Here is a 5989-nt window from a genome sequence, read left to right as displayed (position 1 = left end):
ACATTTTCTGAGATATGGTTCAAAGAATTTAGGATTTTTGCATGCTCCAGAATTTTATCTGAAACAAGCGACTTATGTAAAATCATCATAACATTCTCTACATGCATCGAATTTGAATTTTGAAAAAAATGAATGAAAGTACACAAACTGTAGCTTATCTTTTATCATTTTCAAGGCTGAAGTTTGAAACAATGACACGTGGCATTCTGTACAATTTCACTCTACTAAACTATTGCATAATCAGGTCATGGTGGGATATTGGGCATAACTTTATCTTAAACAATCCAATATCTATCTGACTTGTCACATTGGAAAGAAGACTAGGAAAGATATCACTAGGAAATTTCGTGGGAATAATCGACCACCAAGGAGAATGGGCAATAGGATCATTGGTAAGCCGAGTCAAATTTGGAAATTCAAGAGTTGCTACAAATGGAAATTGGTTATTGAATTCCGATGGAGGATACACCAGATAAGATGGGCTGGCTTGAGAAATAATTATCTACACTCCATGATAACGAGGGTTTTGATAAATAGGTATATGCATTCTAGAATTGGGAGGATTCTAATAACAAGAATATGCATAACCTTGCTGCCCGGCTCTAGGATAACCTTGTAAATGTTGAAATGACTGAGCTTAGACTTGTTGGCCTTGATATAACTTCCTAGTGATACAATACCAAATGCTCTGCAACCTTCCAATATTGTTCCTTAACCTCCTCGTAAAGAATCACATTCTTTAATGACGTGATTGGTTCTTCTAGCTCACAGTCAGTGAGTAAACCATCTATTTTGGCTCTTACCATGACTGTCCAAAACCCTCCTTCCACTCCTCCTTCATCTTCTACTTCCGAGATCAATGTTGTTCAATCCAATAAAGGAAAATCTCAGTAGAAACCTGGAAGTAAGAAGAACAGAAAAGGTAAAAAGAAGAAAGATTCCCCTCCGCGGGATAAACAAAACAATGATTCTTCTAAAGAAAAGTGGAAACCTCGTTATCCATGTTGTATTTGTAATGAGATGCATTTCACTTGTGACTTTCCACATCAGGCAGGATTGAATCAATTCCTTAAATCAAATTTTGCACCCGGTGTGTTTACATACTTGTTTTTGAATTAGGAGACTCATATGGCTTCCTAGGATCATGCTTCCTCTAATTCAGTTCTCATGCTTTCCTCCACTAAGCCAAAAAATGACATTATGGTGGCCACCTGAAATAAATATGGTAATGCGAATACCTCGAATGGTAAGGCTGCTAATCAACCTACCAGTTTGACTGTATCTCCATTGGATCCTACTCCAAAGGTGATTCCTACCAAATTGATGATTAAGCCTCCCAAAGGTGTTATCTACAAATCTGCTTTCAACCCTCGTACGAGAGCCACTCAAAAGTATAACATAGTTGAGGATTTTGCTCAATCTTCTTAAACTAAGTACACTCTCGAGGTGTTGCAAAATTCTCCTACCCAAAAGAAGGTTGTGCTTTCTGCAATTGGATGTATTGATCCCTCATATTCAAACCTATTAGTTTTTAACGATTAGAACTATACGCCTCGACTTCTGACTCAATTAGATTTCATGATTTATGTTTTCCTTCACGGTTAAAACATACATCGTTCTATTGTGTATGAGGAAGCCTCCACCTATATTATGTCTCTGTCATATTGGAACGCCATTAGTTCTCCCGATTAAGTCAGTCACTAACCACTCTGAAAGATTTTGATGGAAGAAGCTACAAACCTTGTGGTATTTTGAATTCATTGCAAGTAGAATTAGGTGGCAAGACCATATCCATAGAAGTCAAATTTATCGACAGACCGCTAGATTATAACTTTTTATTGGGTCATATGTGGGTTTATGCTAAGGTTGTTGTTGTTTCAACATACTTCCAAGGGATCTCTTTTCCTTATAAAGGTGGTATAGTGGCCATTGATCAACTCACTTTATTTTCCTCTAGTTCTTAAGTTACTGGAAGCATCTCTCTTGTTGAGGAAACCCCACACCTATATCAACATGTCAGGGTTGGATTGCTTAAGGATTCCTATCTCATGGGAACCTTTTCACTTCCTCCTCCTTCACTTCCCGACATATCCACGTTGGTTTCCTATATCAACATGATATATTCTTGTACTACTCCAATTGATCCTTAGATAATGCCAGATGAATCTAATATCAATATTTTTGTTGAGCATATGTTGCTCAACCCCATTTAGCTCAACTATGAAGCCATTTATTCGGCCTATGCGGTTCATTCTGATACCTCCTCTTCGATCAGTTAGGTTAACCATTCCTTATATTATAACACATCCTAGGATCCTTTCTCTCATACGCTTTTTACCGATGAGCACATCATGGAGCTCATGATGCCAGTTGATGTGTCGTGGGATGATAATCACCACCGTTTGTCCTTGTAAGACTCTTTCGAGGATAATATTAGTGAAATTTATCGACCCAAGATCATTGAGTTCTCTATGATTTCTATATCCATACATGATGTTTATTATGAGAAGAACTTGTTGAATATTGAAGAGAGTATCCCTCTCGATATTTTGATCAAACCTGGCATGGTCGAGAATCCACATATTAGTGCATCCTTCTCTCCCATTGAAATCAAGACCTATAAATGCCTATTCCAGGAGTTTAAATATTTTTTCGCCATGTCTTATGAAGAAATCCTAGGTATCAATATGAACATCATTGTGCATGTAATCAAGACATATGCTAATCTTAAACCAATTTGGCAACACCTTTGTCCAGTCCATCCTAATAAGTTTATCGCTATTAAAGCTGGACTTGAAAAAATTATATGCGTTGGTTTCATCTACCTAGTACCCCTAACTGTTAGGTGTCAAACATTGTTCATGTCATGAATAAACAAAGAACAATCCGTGTGTGTGTCGATTATCAGGAAATTAATTGTGCTTGTCTGAAGGACAATTATCCTACCCCGTTCATTGACCAGATTGTTGATGATTTTCCTCACTGTGAGATATTGTTTTATTTATGGATGGATTCTCCGACTATAATAAGATCAATATTCTCGCAGTGGACTAACATAAAACCACACTCATTTATTCCTGGGGCACATTTGCGTATAAAAAACTCCCTTTCGAATTGAAAATTTTTGGAGCTACTGATGAGTCCCATTAATAGGTATATCTTGAATATCATTATGCCATCCTCCAACCTTAAAACTATCATTTTCTCACATTAATTCACATTTTTTTATTATATCATGATTAGTAAGAAGAGAAAAATGCTTTTTCCATAGTATGTGGCCTAATGTGATTTAATTGCAGGAAAATGAAACAGTTTTTAGGCATTCACTATGCAGGGACTTGGCGAAGGAAACCAGGAGAGAATTTAGGGGGTTTGTCCACCTCCATAATTCCCTAACTTGGTCTGGGATCACACCATCCTCTCTCACTAGTCTGAATTCATTGAAAACTCCTAGTGCAAGTAACTCAAGAGGGACTATATCCATTATTTCATAGATCAAGGAGGCAATCACTCCTATTTTCAAGAGAGCTACTTCAGCTACCCTTTTGTATAAATAGAAAAGATGAAAATCTCATTAGGATTTGAATTTTTGATTCCGCTAGGTGTAGTTAGTGAACTCACAACTTGACATTGTCATTTTGAAATTTTATGTGATGTATGAGACTTTTACTTTTTGATAATGAGAATTTGGTTATTAAGCTGCATCTGAGCTAGTTTCAGAGGGATGAGACCCTCGGGTTTGGGCCCAACCCAGAGGCTTTGGTCCCTCTTTTGTACTTGTGTTTTGTTCTTGGTTCCAAGAAATTCACATCCTTTTTTCATTTTAGTAGAGGTGAAACTATAAAACCTGTGATTGCAAGCTTCTACATCACCTCTCTTGTGGAAGAATGGTTAGAAGGATTCATAATCTCAACCCAAAAATATTGTGTTTATGAGTTTTTGGAAATAGATGAATGTTAGTTTTCCTTCTTCATATTTTATTTCTGTAAATTGGAAGTTAGTTAAATGATTAGAGCAGTTTTATGGCATAAAACAAATGTTATTAAAATTAAACTCATCATTTCTATCATAGCTTATATCACCGTGTTAATGATCAATGGATGTATACATGTGGCTGTTTGCACGGTTGTGTTGATCTGCAGGGGAGGGAACCTCTTTCACCTCCATTTTGGACTCCTCCATCCTCTCTTTCCATCCCTCAATTATTTCCCAAAACTATGTTTCCACAGTTACTCAACCTATTAAAATTAGGACACCATGGGTATTCATCCTGGTGCAAGACAAACCTCTAAAAGGCCCTAGGCTTGGCTAAGAGGCTTTCCACAACCTGTCTTCACTCTCTATAACTTCCATCCACCTCTTAATTCCCTCAATACATCATACCCACCCTAAAAACACCCTTAGAGCCCCTCCTGTAGCATTACAGGCCCTTTTGTAGCATTAAAGGACCTCCTTAGCAGCCCCCTGTAGCACCACTTTCGTTCACCTTCTTTCCTCCCCACTTCAACCTTCACTCAGTCATTATGAATATGAACTAAAGATATGATTTTATGATTAAGAGAAGCTCCTAGACCACTCCAACCATTCCTCTACACTTTCGTTCACCTTCTTTCCTCCCCACTTCAACCTTCACTCAGTCATTATGAATATGAACTAAAGATATGATTTTATGATTAAGAGAAGCTCCTAGACCACTCCAACCATTCCTTTTACTCATTGCAAAACATAGTAGAATTAGTTTTTTTATTACAAGCAAGATACAAGTTAGATTTTTTATTTTCAAGCCACCGTGATACTAATTTTATGAATTAGGCAAGATAGAGTAGGTTTATAGCGATTTTATTATAACTTTGTTGTTTTTATCCGAAATACGAAAGTTTTTATTTTCATATAGCGATTTTATTATAAATTTGTTGTTTTTTAATCCAAAATAAGAAAGTTTTTATCTTAATCTTATTCACTAAGGAAAAGCATGATTATATATATATATTTTAAAATAGTCGGTAGTTTGATAACAATTTTTTTAATTTTTTTTAATTACTGTGTACGAAAAGAAAATTTTAAATTCTAAGGATATTCGTTTCAGAGAGTGCACCTGCGGTTTTAATTTTGAACGGTTGTCCTAAAATTTTAATTTAGGAGGAGAATAGATTTTATTAGAATGAATTTAGATGGTTTGATAACAATCTTATTATAATTTTCTAGTTTCTTAGGCATATAAGAGAGTTGTCATTTTATTTCCTTGTTTGTGCTCTCAGATTAAGTACATTTTTTAAAGTTATTAAAAAAAAGCCACGATTATATATTATTTTAAGACATGTGGAAATAAATATATTTAAATGATTTTAATTTAATTAAGTATTGTATTTGTTTTCACCTTCCTTATTCTATCTTTTTTGTATATTTTTTTTCTAGAGTGTTTGGGTATCAATCACCATATATACATTATATTGGTTTCTCAATTCCATGAGAAAATCAATTTTCAACCCCTTTTTTTAATTATTTATATATTTTAATTGGTTAGCTTTGTTATATATAATGGTTAACTATCAGTCTATCTTTAATAGTTTATGATATCATTTGTGTTTTTGTTAAAGTGTATATTCTAGATGATCATATAAGTGTGGCTTTCTTATAACTTACTATGTTTTAACCTTTTCAAAACATTATTAGTTATACGAAAAATCTACTAATTGATATGAGGAATTAACTTTGTGCTATTTTAGGGGTTGGGAGGAAATCTAATTCAAATATGGGATGAAATGCATAGAACTTTTTTCAAGAAATATGAAGAATATTGTGAAGCCAAATATTTAAGAGAATAATTCTTTAAGATGATGCAAAAGGAAGAATTTTATTTGGAAGGCTACCTTTTAAATATTTTTGTACAATCTCCAACAATCTCATAAATCAAACTTGATCAAGATACTATCAAGACCATCTTTTTAAGAGGTATTTGCAATAGGTGGTGTGGTTAGAGCTAAAATGG

The sequence above is a fragment of the Pinus tabuliformis genome, chromosome X, assembly GCF_031772625.1.
Source record: "Pinus tabuliformis cultivar Carrire ecotype Pingquan chromosome X, CPIR1, whole genome shotgun sequence".
Taxonomy (NCBI): domain Eukaryota; kingdom Viridiplantae; phylum Streptophyta; class Pinopsida; order Pinales; family Pinaceae; genus Pinus; species Pinus tabuliformis.
The sequence above is the reverse complement of the archived record's forward strand: the minus strand, read 5'-3'. Positions refer to the sequence as shown.